The sequence below is a fragment of the Anopheles stephensi genome, chromosome 3 (genome assembly GCF_013141755.1).
Source record: "Anopheles stephensi strain Indian chromosome 3, UCI_ANSTEP_V1.0, whole genome shotgun sequence".
In the NCBI taxonomy this organism is placed as follows: Eukaryota; Metazoa; Arthropoda; class Insecta; order Diptera; family Culicidae; genus Anopheles; species Anopheles stephensi.
This window is the reverse complement of record NC_050203.1, coordinates 20,739,593-20,759,028: the sequence shown is the minus strand read 5'-3', so window position 1 is coordinate 20,759,028 and position 19,436 is coordinate 20,739,593. Positions and strand designations below refer to the sequence as shown.

At 42.8% G+C, this 19,436-nt stretch overlaps 1 protein-coding gene across 40 annotated transcripts in view; it reads left to right on the top strand.

Moving 5' to 3' along the window:
* LOC118512827 (glutamate-gated chloride channel) overlaps nt 1-19,436 on the top strand; it is a 108,743-nt gene that overhangs the window by 8,234 nt on the left and 81,073 nt on the right. For 39 of the 40 annotated variants that reach the window (XM_036057823.1, XM_036057820.1, XM_036057816.1 and 36 more), the window contains exon 3: nt 19,014-19,045. The exons of the other annotated variant lie outside the window; for it this stretch is intronic. The gene's annotated coding sequence lies outside the window, so the exon portion shown is untranslated. The remainder of the gene's footprint in view (nt 1-19,013; nt 19,046-19,436) is intronic. 40 annotated transcript variants of the gene reach the window in all.

Here is a 19,436-nt window from a genome sequence, read left to right as displayed (position 1 = left end):
CACAAAAAAACCGTGCTAATAATTCAACCAATACAGACACGCTTCGCTCTGTTCCCCGTGGGCTGGTATGCGCACAGAAAAATGCGTTAAAATATTCCGTATCCAAGCGACCAGAGCAGACAACACCGTTATCTGAATAACGGCACTGCCCGGTATGGTGGCAATCGAAATCATCGGCTTGATGTTGACATATTTCCGTTTGTTTGACCATTTCGCTAAACCCATTTGATCTTGGCTGTGTAGTGGTTGGCGCAACCGTTGGCCGATATGAATTTTTGGCCGGTCTTTTTCGTTTTGTTTGTTTTTTGCCTACCTTTTTGCATCTATTTCGGACACTGACACCAGCGTACGGTACGAAACAAGGCTTAGATTTATTTTTATATACACGTTCGTTTCGCGCTCCACGTTGTTTTTATTAGCTGGCTAGCTCTTGCGCTCGCTCTCGCGTTTTCCTTCTCTTACTTGCGACGGGGATGGTAGAAAAAAAAGTGAGTCAATTTGTTCGCCGAGTGAGCTGTGTAAGCGCGGTGGGTAAATGAAACATTTATTCTAATGGAGACGCATGCTTGGTGCTTCTGGCAGTGAACCGATGGAGACGCCTGGTACTTTACGGGTGTGAGCGGATCCACGCGGTTGGAAGGATGGGTTTTCCGCCGGAGACCGTGCTCACCCATGACAGAGGATATGTTTTGCTGACGGAGGCGACTTCGAGACCCGGTGTAATCATAATTCATCGATAATGATACTTATTTTCGGTGCAATTCCAACCGCAGCCACCCGGCCGGTCGAGCCGTTTGTGGATGAAATGTGTGGCGAAAAATAATGATTTCGAGACGTACCGTAAAACACAACGACCCGTCTCGGTCCGTTTGATGCCCGAGAAGGGGGTATTTTGGGCAAAAGGGAGAGGTTGGCAATGTGTTCGTTTCGGTAGTTGAATGAAGCATAAGGGAGAAGGAAAAATTGTATAGCAGCGATCTTACCGGGGTCATTTAAATGTTGTTATTGTAACGTTGTTCATGTGAAGAGAATATTAAACAATTTTTTAACATATTTTAACCATTACTGAAAAGTTATTTTAGATTATTATACAAGAATCGAGTTTAATGAGACCCTCTTTTATACGAAAGTAGATCATCTCGATAAGGAATACACAATGATAGTAAAAAGAAGGAAAGGTTTTTCGCATCTTCGTTATTCGGAAGCCATTTGCATAATTGACATTTAATATACTGAACCGGAAACGCACCTCCAAAATCCGTTTTACTTGCAGGAGTGGAATAAACGAATAACTCACACACGGGAACCAGTCAGACGATTTTCATCAATTCCTATGTAAAGAAGAGGAAAACAAAACGTCGTTTGACTGACAGTGTTTTATCCTTGAGATCAAATGTGCAAAACCGTTCGCTCGAGCTGGTAGAGCCGAACTTGAACTGTGCATTTGAATAAAATCGAGCTGAAACATAACAGTTTACATGTTTATGTAGTCTGGCAGTCCTTCGCCCGTGCACACTCATACACAGCCAGCTCTATCCGAAATTCAATATCGTTTTTTTTTTCTACTTCTCTTACGAATGTGGCAGTGTGTGATATAGTCAATCGAGTTACCTACACACGAGCGTACATTCCTCGGCATCGAAAACGAGCCCCCGAGAATTCGTTTCGGTAGTTTGCATTCTAAAATGCGAGTGGTAACAAAGGAAACAAAGCGAAATGTGTCCATTTTCGAAGGAATCGCTTGCGTAACAGTGTGCTGTGAACCGTGTGGCACGCTGAGTGGCTGGTCGCGACCAAATACTCTCGTGCTGGTGCTCGGTAGTTGTAACCGTCCAGCGTTTCATTGTGTCCGAACGAAGGACGCACGGACGGACGGACCGACGGTGGACGGCAGTGTGGAAAACCACCAACAACACGGTGGTGCACTTCATCCCCAAGCGGTGGGATATTGTGAGAGAATATACTCTATAAAATTCCATCACCAACTTTGGAGATTGAGTTGCCAAACGGTTGCCAGTGGGTGACGTGAAAGCTTGCCGCCCACGGTAGAACAAAGAGCATTAAATCTCGAACCCGTTCCACACCCGGTATCCAACCGTCCCCCGTATTAAAAGGGATGACTCATGGTTTAGCGTGCAGCGCTATCTGTTGTACAACTCCATCACGGGTTCAGTCCGTTTCTGCAGTCCGGTCCAGGATAGTTGTTGGGAATTTTCGGCCACATACTTTCGACCCTCCCTTTCCTCATCACCCTTTTCAATGGTGAACGTTGCTTGTTGCACACTCACACAAACCCTCGTATCCGTATCGTCTGAGTATGTGGAAATGGTTTAGTGCTCCGGTAGCAGGTTGGATGGATGGATGGATGGATGGAGAAATTATTTGAACAAAGAGGGTTTCAGCTTTCCGGGGTGCATTTATCAGTCAACGAATCAGCAAGCCAATCGGCCGGAGTTTTCGGGAACAGAGAACAGGCTCGGTGCCGCTGATGAAACAAAGCACCGAAAGTTTTCTTTTGTGTGGTGAAAGCTTAGCCCACTTAACCCTGAACTGATTATGATGAGATAAAGGAAGGTTGGTGCGAAAAATGACACGGTTGATTGTGAGGGTTTCTATTTCTGAGAAGCTGAAATGAGATTAAAAAATATGATGATATTGAGAAAAGCGTTTTTTTTTGAATATTTTAGTTTTCATATGAGTGTGAAGCATTTCTGCAAAAAATTCTTCGGGGAATTTTGCCCATTAAAACATAAGAACATAAAAATAAGTTACCTCAAAGCATTCTATATGGTGGCCTTTTCTGCTTTACTGCTGGTTGGGGACCTGATCCAATTTTCTTTTTTTTATCGGATTATTGGTTGCTTCAATATGGTTAAAATTTTGAGTCGTTTCTCGTGTGACCAGTGTACTTCACATAAGCCCGAACTTACACATAAGTCCGAATGTGCAGTGCTTATCCTACGGCAATCAGCATAAGAGATGCGGATAATGTGGTTGCGAGTCATCTTCTTCTTTGGCACTAAAACCACGAGAGGTCTCGGTCTACCATTTCTGGCTTTCTGTGATTTGATTTTACCCGTAGCAAAGTAGTCAGCTCTGCATATGGGGAGACGGTCTGGGTGGTATTTGAGCCCCGGTCCTGCCTTTTGAAGACTGGCGCCCCACGAGGCATCTTACTAAATAATAAATAAACAAAATAAATAAATAAAAATATTGTACTGTTTGGGTCTAGTTACTTTGGCTTAGCCTATAACGAGGCAATACAAAATAAATAATGAATTCTGTTTAAAAAAAATCCTAAACAAGTTCGGTTATGAACCATAAATTTTGGCAGCAGCCAATCGCTGGGCTATTTTGAATTAATCAGCAAACGTTTACTCGCTTCAAACATTATGCAGTTAAGGATATAACAACAGAAAAAGCAATTTTGACAAAACATTTATTTACTCTACATACTCTAAATCATACATACATTACTTTAAATACTGTTCGAAAATATTTTTATCGATTCAATTGAAGCTTACTTTATTGTAATTGAATTACGCCATGATTCATTCATTAAAAATGCGATCAATTTTACCATCGTCAGTTAACTTTCTCCGATGGAAATGCCAAATATTAAAACTCATCTGCGCAAATGACAAAAACCTGCTTCGGAATGCCGACTTTCTCCCTTTGCAAAGATGTATACAAGTGCGTGTGTGGCGTGTATGCTTGTGTAATTTTAATTTTCCCCCGTTTTACGACATCGTTATGTGCCGCTATCGTTCGCGTTAGCCTCAAAATGTAATGCAGTAGTTTGACGTGTGTAAACGGCTTGCGGATTCGATTTTATACCACTTGTGTCCTGCGGTGTGCTGCTAGCTGCTGCTGCTGCTGCTGCTCCTTCTTTGTATTGGCGTTTTATTCCACACGTGCACACTCGTGTCACAAGTTGCTTTTGCTCCTTTTTAAATACCAATATGTTAGCAGCAGCAGGAGCAGTAGTAGCAGGTGAAGTAAAAGGAGGGACATTGATGCCCCGCCAAAGGTTGTACGAGTAACCGGAAAATTGCTATTGAAAATTTAATGGGCGCATTAGTTTTTATGCGTTATTGATTAGCGATTACTGGGTGCGAAACTCGTTGCCATTCCGGCGGATTCCGACCAAAAAGGCTTGCCTGCGTATGTGGCTGTGTGCGACCGTTTCCAATGATTCGAATGATGCTTGAGAAATCGATAGCGAGCATCATGAATCTCTCGAGCACAGGAAATTGCATCAAGCGCGTTGATAGTACTAGGGAGAGAGCGGGAAAAAAAACCTCGCCACGTGCAGAGGATGATTTTGGTTGCATTTTTCAAAACATCCATCTACGAGCAGGGCATCACGAAACTTGTCGAAAAAAACGGGCTAGTGAAAAATCAATTTCGATTATCTTGCTCGTTTCACGGATTGGTAATTGCCGATGCATCTGGGGTTTTGGTGTGAGTTTGTCGTCCGTACCAGCGCTGATTAGATTGGTGGTGTGCTGGATGGTAGGGTGAAGGGCAAGCGGTTTGATTAGATTGAAACGATTTGCAACAATTTGCAGCTTAAAAATCGTTTCCTTTTGGGGATATGATCTTTCGCGGGAAGTTTAATCCATGTTCAAGATGAACAAGTTAAAAATTCATTAGCATTCAATTTATCATTAAATTTACGAACACGGTTACAAATACGAACTTCAAAGTTCCTTAATCGTTACTTTCCGTTCTTTATTTTGTAACGAATCAAAACAATGAGAGAGCTTTTACACTTACCAAGTACACATTTAGATGCCGATCCCGATAACCTGGTGCTGGTTTTTGTTTCAACTGTTGGATAAAGTCGTTTGCCGCTTCGGAAAGATAAACTCGTCCGATAAAGTTAGCTCCCGGACTGCTCAATTCTCTTATCGGCAGCCGGCAGACAGACAGACAGACAGCATCCACACGCCGATAGAAGAGTAGCACGATCAGAAAGCCCTGGCAAGCAGCAAACCAGTCAGTCGGTGTGGAGAAAAATAAACACCAAACCCCCCACCCACCACCAGCCCACCAGGCTTCTGGTGGGATAATTCCAATCTTGCTTCTTATGCATCCCATCCGCCCCGCATACGCCGGTTCACCAGAGTCGGTGAATGTTGATTAAAAGGCCCACCGAGCGGAACGGCATAAATGGAGTTTATGCTCTCGGTAGATACCTTTTTTCCATAAATTATCTTTCATCCCTCAAGGGGGTTGGCCGACTGGCTTGGAGGGGGGCGAGGGGAGTGCACACGGGTGCTACTCGTTTGTGCGATGCGTGCAAATTGGATGGATGTGTATCTGTTTCCCAAGCAAGCTTATCTGTGTGTGTGTGTGTGTGTGTGTGTGTGTGTGTGTGTGTGTGTGTGTGTGTGTGTGTGTGTGTGTGTGTGTGGAAAACAGTCGTGGAAATGGGTGCGCACGAGGAGCGGCATTTTAAAGGATGTCTTGGATTATGTACAAATTATGCTGCGTTTTACGTGTTTTGCGCGGCTTCAACTACCGGTATTCCGGTTTGGTGAATGTTTTATTCGCTGCTTCGATGGTTCGGTGCTTCGGTGTGTGTGTGTGTGATTTTGGCACGTGTGCGAGTGAAACTTTATCCTTGGGCGAGTAAACGAACGGATGAGTGTTGTTCTTCTCAAAGAACGCTTGTTAAAGAAGTGATAGAAAAATAAGAACAAATACTCTCTCCATTTCTTTCATTAAACAAGACATAAAAATGAATGAAGTGATGTATGATTCAGAGGAGAAAAGCGAAGAAAAAAAAGTTCTTTGTGGTCAATTAAATGGTTAGATAACTTAAGCTTTCAAAATGAGGTAAAAAATCCATGTTGTTCGTAGTTGATTGTTGCAATCGAGAGATTGTACTAGGAAAAGGTGATTTCTTACTGAAACACAAGAATAGTATGCTCACTGATCGTGATCGGGAAAGTGCTTGTATAAGAAAAGTAATAGAATAAATTCGAAAAAAATATTTTTTGTTAATGTGTTTATTAAAATTTTGTTTGAAAATATATTCTTCTCCACCAGTCAAAAAATACAGTGTTTTTGTAAATTAAAATACTTTCGCATCGCTCAGCCCACTACGAAACACCATGCGCCTCCATTACGGATTGTTACATCTCACGTAACTTTGCTGTGCTGTCCCTTCGGCGCGATGGTCATGTATTTTTTTCTCTTTTCCATTCGTTTGGTAAAATTATAGAAAAAAAGAAAGCAAAAAAGGTACAACCCAACACAGTCCGTTCGAAGCACATTTTTCACAATTGCTACACAATATTGTTTTTCTTTCTTACCGTGCCGGTGGGTTGGGCCCGGTTTCCTTGTTTCGACTTGTTTTGTTTTCCTGCAGATGTATTTATTTTCCAAGTGTTTCTGCCTTTCTGTGGAAGTTTTTTTTATTATTGTTTTCCCGTTATTGTAGCGTTGTATTGTTTTTAAGTGGCCATGGATTGTTGTGTTGCACTTTGTTGCGCTGAAAAAATAATAACATTCGATGCGGATGGCCTTCTGTTTTCCTCTTTTTCAGTGTGGCAGCCACATGCATGGCTTGAAGCAGCATTATAATGAATGCTTGAGAGAGTATATTTAACCAAAAATACAAGTTTGTAAGCGGTTAGCTTCAAACATGTTTTCACATTTCAAACGCCAAGGAACGCTTTTGCTCTATATCATCTTTCCTTCCCAAAAAAACACACAAAACAAATCGTGTTGGACATCGATTTAATAACCTCTGCTAGCTGTCAGTTTGTAGAACAAGCTACAAAACAGAAGCCTCTCATACTCGTACTTAATTCTTCGAACGAACCACTTTCATTCCAGCCATACCGCCTCTGTTGCACCTTAAAATAACTCCAACAAGGTCGCAATTCACCGGAGAAAAAAAAAATCTCCTCTACACGATACCGAAGAAGGTGTCGGTACTTCAAATCGAACCCTGTTAAAAAAAAGGAAACGCGTTCGGCGACAGAAAATTGATTCGCTCAATCAATCATAGACGGCCTCCAACATGGAGCGGTTGTGTCCGTAGTTCACCGTTTTTCCTTTTGCTCGGTTCTTGTCTATTTTGGAGCCGGCAAAACTAGCTTGTTGACATGTGTTTTTCTTCGACCGGCCTCGTCAACTCGCCCCCCCTCATTTTCTTTGACAGCTTTCCCTTTTGGTGCTCCACGTTGCGGGAGGTGTACGTTTTCGAGAAGGTTTTCACGCCTTCTTCATTTATGGATGGCGATGGGGCATCAGCTCGGTTGATGATGATGTCCACGCGAACGCGATCATATCGTTCCGGCACGAGCACATTTGCCGTCCGGTAGTGAAAAGGGGTTTCCAATTTTTTTTCCAATAGCTCTGCGTGGCGTGGCCGAATGGAAATTGCTGTTGGAGCTTGTTTTAATTGCTCATCAATTTTAGAGTCAAATGTAACATTTTTTTTCTGCAACTGCACGAAATAGCAAAACTACCCAAAAATGTATACAGAATGAGCGAGACGGGGAAAATAAAGGTAATCCCATCCCACTGGTCAGGTGACGCTAAAAGTGAAAAGAAAATATTTTAGAAACAACACTCAAACTGTAGGTCATGCGCATCTGGGCCAACATCATTCGCGTGACGATCGCGGGGAAAACGGTGGGAAAGTGTGTGTGTGTGTGTGTGTGTGAGTGAGGATAGAAGTGTCGCAAAAATTTATATTTAAATTTCATCCTGCCTCCCCACGGCCAGACATCTACCATTCCCCACATGTTTCGCGCACATGTGTTTGTAATTTTGATCATTTTTCTCGCTGGGTTTTTATTGAAGTAGTCGGGTAACGTTTCGTTTATTCGGGTACTCGGCATTGCCATGTACATGATGTGGCCACCACCCTCCGGTTCCCTGTCGCATAAATCCATCCCACCACCACCACCGGTCAGTCCGGCCGACACTTGCACACCGGCTGATGACACGCTGCCTGCTTGCTCGCTCGATTGTGTGTGCAACGCTGGCGTGTGAAATATTTAAAATCACCAACCTGCCTGCGAAAGTGGCCACGAGACTGGGCGGAAAAAATGGGGATCAAACTGAAGGGTAGTTTTGACGGGGGGTGGAGGTTGGACATGCCCAGCAACACGAGGCAAAAAACAGGCGAATGGTGACTAGAGCCAAACCAGGCCAATGCTAATGAAACTGCTGTCCGCCGAAACCATACCGAACCACCGTTACAGAAACAAACACAATTGAGCGAAAGAATAAAAGGGGGAAATAACGCAAGATGAAACATCATTACAAGCGGACCTCCGTGACGAAAAAAAAACGGCTTGCGAGACACTGTTGGTTGCCAAACAAAAAAAAACCCTAGAATGCGCGCGCGATGCAACGAAATCCCAAATCTGCCGCTGCACTCATTAATGAATGCCTTTCGGATGTATTCGCAAATATGGGTTAACGTGGGGTGGTATTTTTTTTTTGGGTTTTTGTTCGGTGTCATTCGCGTGCGCCTTTCATTTGCGCCCGGGGTGGAGTGATGACGGTGCAATAATATTGCATCGCTTTCATCCCTGCGGAGCGGCTTTTTTTGCATTTTTGAGGTTTTGGGAGGATATTTTTTTCGTTTTGTTGAAGCTTGCTTTGTTTTCGATTGCATACAGCAGCATCCGGAGCAGATAAATGGAATATCCGGCAGCCCGGATGCTTGTTGTGTTCCTTTCTTTTGCTACTACTGCTGCTGCTGCTACATGAATCGTAATTATCTCTTTGAGTGGAAAATTTATATCAATCAGGGAGAGGGTGTACGTGACAGTGGCATAATATTGGTTTTAATGGTACCGATGCTCGTCATACGCGATGGATAATGTCCTTTTTCTTTTTTCTTTTCTTTTGGGAGTAGTTGGAGAAGGGAATAACATTTTCTGCACTCATTAAAATAAATAGTTGCAAAACTACTCATGTGCATGCAAAAAGGGTATGCAGAACTAAAGCTGAAGTCGATAGTTACCGATCCGGTTGATAAGAGTCGCTAACGAGGTGCATTAGTTTGGGTTTAATTTTTACGGGTGAGAATTTTAAAATTTTCTCCGCTTTGCTGATATAGAATCAAAATATTATAATATTTTATTTCCTCAAATTTTTAAATTCAATAGAGACAATTAATCTCTTTTTAAATGAAGTTTTGAAGGACCTTGAATGACCTTTAATATTTTGCTCAGTTTTTGGCGGTTCAGCGACGGAGGTGACTGCTCCGCCAGTTTTTACATGGGAGAACCGTGGGTCAATTCCATTTCGGACGGTCCCCTCGTAGTAAGGATTGCCTTTCAACCTTTGTGAAATCATTAAGTCCGATAAACCACGAAAGGCAGGCAGGACCTTAAGATTAAAAAGATTTTAGTCATATCACCTACTCATATTCTACTTCGTTACAAGTAGGGAAGCATGCTTGGTAGAAAATTCATATCATTTGAGACTTCAGAATCGAGGCATAAATTATCCATCTCCTTGTTCTGAAGTCCTGCTTATCGCCCATTTTTAACGAGTATTAACGACAACGATGTTCTTATTCTGACTCGATGATTAAATTGAATTCTCCGCAGCGCATATGCGTATAGGAAGAAACATAATGTTTATATTAGGACTTAGCTACCCAAAACCAATTTTCCGATTTGTTTCTTTTTTATTAAATCTAACATTATCCTCTATCATTTCTGATCATTTTGGTTGCACAAAGATGCTTTTATTGTTCGCGCCGTCATATATCGAACTTGTTGATGGCCAAAAAAGATTCCCTCGAAGCTTCTGTTACCCATTCCTTCCATCCATTCGATTCGGTCCGAAAAGAAGCCATCATAATAAAGAAACAAACATAATTCAAAACACTTACCGTCGTTAAGGAAAATTGCCCCATCACACGACGCTGCATGGGCCGGGTTGGTTTGACGAGCGTGAACATTTCTGTCCGTTTTTTTGTTCTTGTTGTTCTTGTGAAACTCACCTTTGTTTTTCCCTGGCCTTGCCTGGTCCCGACCCCGACGCTTCAGCACAGAGCAAACCAAGGGTGTTATGTTTTCAATCATTCTTCATGAATAAAACATATCCTGTCCCTTCTTGGGTCGGGTAAAAGGTGTGTCCCGTTCGGTCCGAGTCCCGAGGTGTAACTCCCAAAGGATCACAAAAACACACGCACAGACTCACACACGCCCGTTAAAGGACACCAGCCGACAACAGTAGCGCTGTCCTTCCCGTTGCTTCCGAAGCGGAAAAGACATTCCGAGCTGGGATGGACAACCGGAAGCGTTACGTATCAGCTCCTGTCAGCGTGGCCCCGGTGACGTGCTTCACCGGGATAAATCACACGGGAGCATGTGTAACCGGTGTGTAGCAAGTGGCAAGTGTCATCCAGAAAAATATGACCACACCATCAGCCGAAAATTTGTCACCGAGAGCAGCGCTTAATGAGGACATTCTGGGGGGGAAAATCCTGTCCTCAAAAGCGAGCAAAAAACAGACACAAAATGGACGGATGGACAAAAGCCGAGGGTCGATAGGGTGAACATGAATCACGTTGGAGCTTTGGTGCGAAGGGTACCGTGGTGTCGGTTGGCAAAAGGAGGGCTACTTCCGTGGAAAAGTTTTCTCGTAGCGCAGCTCGGTGCGACTTCGGTCGCTCTCTCTCTCTCTTTCTATCTGACCATTGACCGTGGAAATGGCTTTCCGGCTCCGAGCAAGACGATGAGAAAAAATGATGCGATTAAATGAGTCTGGTAAGAATGTTCTGTATTGGTGGTTAGAACACAGTAATGGAGAGGCAAAAACGGAAAATGACCATGGCACCGTGGACGAACAAAGCGAAACGCCTCGAATCGTATAACGTCTACATTACGCTGTTCATTATCTCTCATGATGTTGGGTGTACGACCGTTTGTATGTACGGCAGGACCAGCAAGCGAAATAGGATAGTGGTCAGCTTGTTCATTCCCAGGCGTAGGGCATGGGAGCACCGGGTTAAGGCATTCTGGTTAAAGTTAATTTCGCAACGGTTGTGGTTCGGTCGGTGGAAAATGTTGAAGCGAGAAGAAATGGACTTTGATGTCTATCTTTATGTTCTTGGGAACTCTTCTTTGGGTTTAAGCTCAAAAATAGGAACTTTTCTCAAACTAAAATGGCTCAGCTTAGTTTTGTGTAAGTAAAGAAGACTGTTTTACATAGAAATTAAGAGCTTCTAAATTCTTTTAATCACTTTGAACACTTTCAAATGAAAAAGCAATCCACAAAATGCACCTAATTCCACCTCAAGCGCATCAAAGCCACAATGAAAAGAGAGGATAACATAAATTGCCCCACATTGTCTCCATTTGCTGCACTCATAAATGTCAAAAGTGAGGCTTGCTGTACGCTGCAAGATAAGAGAGAGAGAGTGTTACTTTCCTTGATAAAACAAAGAGAGCAGCAAAAAAGAGAAGGAAGGCGAGCAACAAAGAAAAGCATCAGGGCAATTACCATAAAAGTGACTGTTTTTTTTTTTGTTCCCCCTTTTTTCCCTGAAGAACCACACACACAAAAAAACGGTATATCCAGCGCTGGACAAGAAAACTGGACAATGTTTAGTCCAATTAAATTAAATGCATATCATATCGTGTTGGAAATAAATTTCCTCCTCACGAACTACTGCAAGGAACAGGCAAAATGATTGCATTTTTCGCTCGGGTGAGTGTGTGTTAGCTACCGGTTGACAGTAGCCAGCACACAAGTGTGTGTGTGCTCATTTCGAACATTGTTTATCCGCAAGGCCATCGTCAAACGGAGGTGTTTTTTTTCCTTCTTTTGCAATTATATGCCATGCACAAATTCAAGGTTTATAGAACAGTATTTTTAACCCACTGCGAAAGGTCATTCTGCATTCGAGTTGAGTTTGCCCGTCAAAGTGCCCCACAACTGGAGCCAGGAGAGTACGGCTCCAAGCAGCGCGTGTTGAATTCTTATGCTCTGTACCGCACTTAATGTACATGTACGTGTGTTGTACGTGTAGCATTCCGGCGCTCGTATGTTATTACGTGGCCGAGAAACGGAATGCCCCATTCGATATTTATTATTAATTACACGTTCACAATGTTGAGGTGCATTTCTGTGATTGGATTACGAGCACTGCAGTACCGCTTCGGGCTGAAAAGCCAGGCAGGCAGGTGGGTGGTGCGTTTGTTAATTTGCATTTATGGCAAGGTGGGTAGAGAATGGGTGCGAGACGGTGTCCACACTTGGTCTTAACACTATCATCGAGTGCACCGTTTTGAGAATGTAGTTCCATCTTATAGAGGTTTTCTAGCACAGTGGTCACCTGCGTGGGTCAAATAGCTGGTGATTAGTTTTGAAAATCATTTAGTCTTTATCAACGTGAATAAAGTTTTGATTTATAGCAATACGGCCAGGCCGTTCTTTATGAATAAAAAAAAAAAAGTTTTGATTTATGTTGAGTATCATTTTCACAATTTAAGCTACGTTTAGTTAGCGTCATAGGGAGGTCTGTTGGTTACTACGATTACGGCTCTGGGTGTCATACGGCAGGGTTGGGGTTCAAATTCAATCCGAACCGTTCCCCCAAAGTGAGAACTGACTATTCAACTACGTGATATTATTGAGTCTAGTTATCCAACAATGGCAGGCTTGATCTTAAGAGGTCGTTAGAGAAGGAAGAAAGAGATAGTTTTAGTTACAACAGAGCCAGAACTAGACTCCTGACACGACAAAGCGCTTTGGATGATGAGACCCCTTCGACGTTAATGTCTCTTGGTTAATGAGATCCTTTGGGCGATGAGTCATAAGGGTCTGACTCTTTTGGCTGTTGGAAGATGGCGGTCCTAGGACAATGAAGAGTTTTTTTGGCAACGACGCCTTTCTTGGAAGCTTGTGCCTAGCTTGTCATTGGTAGATGAGGCTTAGTCAGAAAGGCTCGTTGGTAGACGGGGTCTATTGGCGGTTAAAGTCCGTTTTACGACGAGTGTCTTTGGTAGTATAAGACATTCTCCTCACTCATTACAGGAATCTGTTGAATATTGGGTGTTAAATTTTAAAACTGTGTCCGACTACAAGGTCTCTTGGTAGAGTCTTGGACGATTGGACCCGATTATATCACTGTAAAATCTCTTAGTTAAAAGAGGTCTCTTCTTCTCTTGTTGTTCTCAATTCTAACCAAAATTGTATGTCTCTTTGTGCTATTTTAAGGGTTAAAACCGCTTCAACAACGCCATACTTATTTAAACTGTTATGAAAATCAAATAAAAAATATTTAAAAAATGATACAACGGCTGATAACAAATATTTTTCAATTCAAAGTGAAAAATATCTAAATTTCAGATTTTCTGGGAAAATCGTGTTACCTTGAAGATGGATAAATAAAATAATTGAAAAATCATATAATTTTTCATATATTCAACCTTTTACCAATGAAGTTATTCAAATTTAAAATCAAAACAAACTAAATCTTCAAAACCTATAACAGTGTCCATTCAAGTCCCGCTGTTTTTACTCTTTCCGATGAATGTCGTCCTTGTTCCGGACCGTCATGCAATTCTTGGAATAATCATAGGATCTTACCATGGAACGTACGATTAAACGCATGCAAGTACACACACACACACATACTCCTGTACACCCTTCCTTAAGGTAGAAAAAATTGAATTATTTCGATCAACCTCGCATTTGCTTTACCCAACCGTTCCGAGAACTCAACTTATGTGGTGGCAGTCTACCATAGACTTCCTACAGGACACGGTACAAACCCCCTCTAAGGTGAAATCGAAAGATCGAGGCTAGAGCGAGGCTTTCGTTTTTCATTGCAAAAAACTGAGGATGTGTTTCGTGGCACATTCTTTCTTCCTTTTCTGACTCTGTTATGGTACGATAACACGAGCTAATCGTAAATTGTAGCTGCACCGTGCTACAGCAAAAAACCCTCCTTGTGCTGCAAGTGTTCTGCTAAGCTAGGCTATACCGTGCCTGACCCCGAATTAGAATAACATGGCATGATGCTGGTGGTAAGGGAATACAGAACCCGCCATCCTTCTGGGTGCTCACCAACCGTGACACAGTCAGAGTTCGTGCGGTGTGTGGGAAAGTCACCGAGTAATAATAATTCCTTAACCCACCGACAAGGTAAAACCCTTTCGGCCGCACGAATGCAGGCTACACGGGGACATTGAATCCTGGTTGAGGTTAGGGTTAGGCTGGATTACGCGCCGTTGAAACACATGCACCACGGTGAGCGTATTTTTTCCTTCGTTTAGTTCTGCTGTTCTCTTACCCTGGTGGAAGGATTTGTACCTAACGACATAGCTGAGGTTGAGAAAATGGGAAAAAGGGAAAAGAGGGAACGTTTTACTCGACTCGACTCGGCGAGGTGTACGTGCAGAAGGTTCGCCTGCCACAAGCCGAACCAGCAAGACAATCCGACTCGATGGAGCCAACTTCTGCAGCTGTCGAGCGTCTAGAGGTTCGGTTCGGTTCGGTCGCTCTTAGTACGGTCCCTAAAATCAATACCACACAAAACGATGGCGCCTTCAAATAGTGCCACATTTTGAATCCGTTTATTTGTGTGTGTTCAATGCGGTTGACCCCAGAGCGAGATTGTTAGCCTTTTTATTGCTGAAAAACCTACTTAAACGAAATACTTCACTTCTTTTATTATAATTTTGATTTTTCAAAAAATTACTCTCATTTAAAGGTCATGAAAAAGTGTTGCCAAATTAGTCATTTTAAACCCATTATTAGCTTTGACATTGACATACTCACCGGCGCACGATTTATGGCTAGCGTAATGGCTAGGAACTATTACTTTCGTTTCACATGCAATTTCTTCAAATGGCCTCACTGCCTACATAAAAAACAACTAGTTGGCAACATTAGCCTGGTGCACTTTGCGTGATTGCCCTGACCTCGACCCGAAAAAAAGCTCAAACAGGCAAATTTTGAACGACGACGAGAAAGGCGACACGAATGAATTGGTGACATGTACAAACCTTTATTAGCTTATACCATGCGCACGCTGAATCTGATATACTTCATCACAATGTTAAACATGCATGTAATTGTTTAATAAATTACAATTATAATTTTTCTGCTGTTCTTTCTTCGGAATAATGCTCCAAAAGTCTACTCAAGAAGAGCACACACAATTGCAGGGAAAAAGTTTTTTGGCTGGCAAATCCCAAACTGGTACTAAGAAAACTTATAAAGCTACAGTGTAACGAGCTTTTGCGAGCTTCGGAATCCATCATCTCGGTATGAGCCCTTCTTTTTCGGAGCCCGCATCCTAGAAATAACTCCCAACCCGCTGGGAGAAGGGATTTAAGGGTGGCAATGTGTCGGTTTCCACGTTTCGCTGCTGCTGCTGCTGCTGCTGCTTAGAATTATGGTTATGAATTTCGTTGCGTTGCGCCTTGCACGCCCACTTCGAGACGATGATGTACTTTATTTCTTCCATTTTAATGTGTTACAATGGGCTTATAGAAGGCACCCGGGCCCCGGGTTTTGGCCGGTTGCGGTCCGCTGAGGGTTGTTAAAATTTTACAACCCCATCACACGGTACGATGCATCGTGCCTGATCTGCTGCAGAGACGATCCATCATCTTTGTAATGCTGGCGTGGGAAAGAATTAAGACAGAAAGGAGCATTTTTCTTAAGATATTGTAGCGAAAAGAGATATTCTAAGATTGCTAAAATAAGTGTTAATTTAAAGAGTTTATTTCTAAGCATTTCTCATTTAGATCGTCTTAAACATTTCTACAAATTTTCTTGAACCAAAACTTGTGCACTTACCATTACACATACCTAAACGTTGATTAAAAGATGATCTTTTTTTTAGTTTTTTCGGTTAAGCAATCTTCATTCACCCAAGTCGATGAATCACTACAACCTTAAGCTTAATTCATAAACTTTTTCTTCATTCCCCGACACCTTCTCCGGTGTCCGAAAAGTTTTCTCTCGTCTCAAGTGTTGTCCTGTGCCGCTGGTTGCGAAAGAAAATTTCCAGTGTCATTGAAGTTTTCAAGCAGAGCAAGGTACAAACATGATGCTCGTTAGCTGGTTTCTGAAAAGAGCCAAGCTGATTCTGGTACGCGGAACCACAATTAAGAACAAACGTTTCGAAAAAATAAAGAAAATCGCAAGGACACATCTCAGCACATCTTTTTTGGGCGAAGAACGAAGATCTGATGAGCTTCTAGAGAAGGATGGACATTAGATTGAATGTAAGGATGGTGCAAGCAAAAATAAAAAAGAGCAAAAAACAGGAATAATTCAGCACACTGGGGGTTGATCCATCAAAGTACTGCTCCAGCAAAGATTTTATTTCATTATTATTATTTTTTATACCAAACACAAACGCTAGCTTACACCCAAATGTGGCGTGCCCGGGGGAGGAAATAACAAGACAAAACAAAGAGGGAAGGGAACGGAACAGAACGGTGAAAGTGCTCGAATGAGTGGTGCTACATAAAAGTCCTTTCTTGCACCGGGTATTAGATTTTGTACCGTCCTCACCCGTAGTCGAAGCGAATGATGAACACAGGACCAGGATCAACTGTTCTGCTGTTGTTTATCCGCCTTATCACTATGGGAAGGCGTGGTAGCAACAGTGGTCAACATACCTTTTTATGCTTCTTGTTGAAGATTTATCCAAGCAATGCAACACTGTTTTCCTTTTATTTTCATAATTTTATTTAAAGTTAAAGAATGTTTGTATTACATCTTTTACAATCGTTCCTTTGCTCCAATCTGCTTTCAGGATCGGGTTTTCTCAATATTTAGAGCTAGTAAAAGGGAATAGGCATTTTCTTCATTTCACCATAAAAGTAAACTATAATTATCTTAATATCTCTTCATGTTATGTTACAGCAGTAAGCAAACGTGGCTTCAAAACTTCTTATAACGAGTAGACAATACACAAAACATTTCTGATTTGAATCAAGTACTGGGCGCCTCCATCGATGTTTCCGATTTATTGACGGACTCGATAGATACATTCAACTATACAACTATATAGCTTTATTATTGATCGGATTTTTTTTATTGGCTCATTTTTTTCCAATTTGCTAGGAAACTAATAATTAGCACTTTTTTAAGCCAAAATTTAATTTTATGACACAATGAGTACAACACAAAATTTCTTAAAAACCCCAAAAAAGATTTTCTGATTTTATTTTCGGCTAACTTCATCTGAATGTGTCTGCGCCACACTATGCAACACACGGTAGATCCCACAGACAATATGTATCCTTTTCCTTCTCACACACCCTACCCTCTCCCGTATCCGTTCACAAGAAGCGATATAATGAAATATATACAAAAGCTTCCTCACTCATATTTTAACCATCCTAGCACCTTTACCTTCCGGCTGGCTGCTCGGGTATCTCGTTCCGATATGCCATCGTCTCGCCCCGGACGACTAAAAACCTTCGTCGAAAGCAAACAATCATTTGGTTGGTATGAGAAGCGAACTGTTGTTTGTTCTAGAAAGTAACGGTCCACCCGAGCGATGAGGGCTGGCGGGGGTGACTAGTGATCATAACTTGGATGAAGGGCAAAAAGATGATTTGGCCCCCCTCTGTAGGGTGAATGAAGCGCACCAAGACTATGGTACTATGAGCGGGGGTCTTCCAATTGCGTTACCGAAGACGTGAGACTGAGAAGCTAGTATACATTGCACACATTACGAGCTAGACGAGCAAGAGGTCTTGCTTACCATGTCTCCATAGGAAAAGTGGGCATCAAAATCCGCACGTCCTCAAGTGATGTGCTTCCGCTGCTTCTCATTCCCCCTGCAACAAAACTTCCCAAAAAAGTCGTCAAAAAGCTTGTCCCAAAAATGGCCGCCTTCCAGAAGCCGTTCGCCATTGTTCTAGGCGTAGTGCGGCTTCCTAACGAATCGCCAGGGCTACGTATAAATGTGGGATGCGACTCCATTCCTCCCAAAAATATGTGACACCGATGCAGGACACCGGGATCGCACCACGGTTCATGGCCGGTGGTCGGTAGATGAAAGTTAAATGTGCAAACATTATTATCTCTCCCGTGCTACCGTTACGCTTGGCGTGATTCTGGGCGTGGAGCGGGGCGTATGGGGAAGTGTACGGTAGAAGGTCGGTCCTTTCGGGCAGAATTTTCGGATCTCCCGCTCTTACCTTGGGGATCACGTCGAACGGAAAAATGACTTTCCCGACCATCAGGCACAACTTCTTCAAGTATTCACACTTACCACCTCCGGCGCTCACGGGAGAAGGATACAGGATCGCTCGGTTTTTAATGATGAATTGTTAGAAAACACGTCGAAATCCCACATTCCATTACCACCGGTGTACGTACCGGTAGGCGAGGCCCTGGCTCAGCTGGCGCACAACGCCTGGGCAAATAATTATGAGGCACATTTTCATCCCGTAAGAGGTTTGGTTGGTGTCTGTTTGTCGGTCGGTCGGTCGCTCGGTTGCTTGTAGCACTGCCTTCCGAGGACGCATCCTCGGACAATCGCTTCCAATTTGGACGTTGGCTCGTGTTTGTTGGTTCGTGCAGTCTGTGCTGGAAGTCATAATTACGAGCCTACTCGTGTGGTTGGACCCGGCCTCCCTGAGCAACAGGACGACGTGCACACACACCCACAGATATGAAGCATCCATCCCGTTCCTTAAGAGCAACTTTTCGAGAGTAATTACCGGCAGTGTTTACATTGGGTTACGTCGTGCACCGAGGGATAACGTTTTTCGCTTACCAAAGGAAGCTCCCGTTTTCTACACTCTCTCTCTCACTCTCTCTCTCTCTTTCTCTCTTTTTCTATCTTCCTATCTTGCCTCGCTTTCTCTTTCATCCGTACCAACACATCTCACACTAACCACCGCCGTGAGTGCGCTTCACTTTGTTTCGTTGCGTTGTGTTTCTTGTGTTTCTGATTTATTTTAGCTGGTCCACCCTTACAACACGACTCCGTTAACGATGGTTTTCTTTTTCTCTCTCTTTCCGTCCATCTTTCTTTGCAGATATGCACGGTAGTTGCAGGCGCGTTGTTTCGGTAAGCAACGGTGGGCAACGGTGACAAAAGCTGCAGGGATAGTGGCACTGGTAGGATTTATTCGATTCAGGTTTCGCAAGCCATGCTTAATAATGCTGTCGCGGCTGTAATTGCAAAACTTTTGTGAATTATTATCACATTGTCTAACCGGGGGTTTACCGATCTGCTTGCTTGAACATCATTTGCATAAACCGTTTTTAAGGAGAACGGTGGTTTTTGTGTAGTTTCGCACAATAGAACACTGCAGTTTTGTGGTATTACCTAATTTACTGCGTGCGTTTACCAGACCAGATGGTAGAGCGGGATAAGTGAAAATGGTGGACGGTGTATCCGCTTGTTTGGACTTTATTTACTGTAAGTAATTTCGTCACAGCTGTATATCCTTTCAATT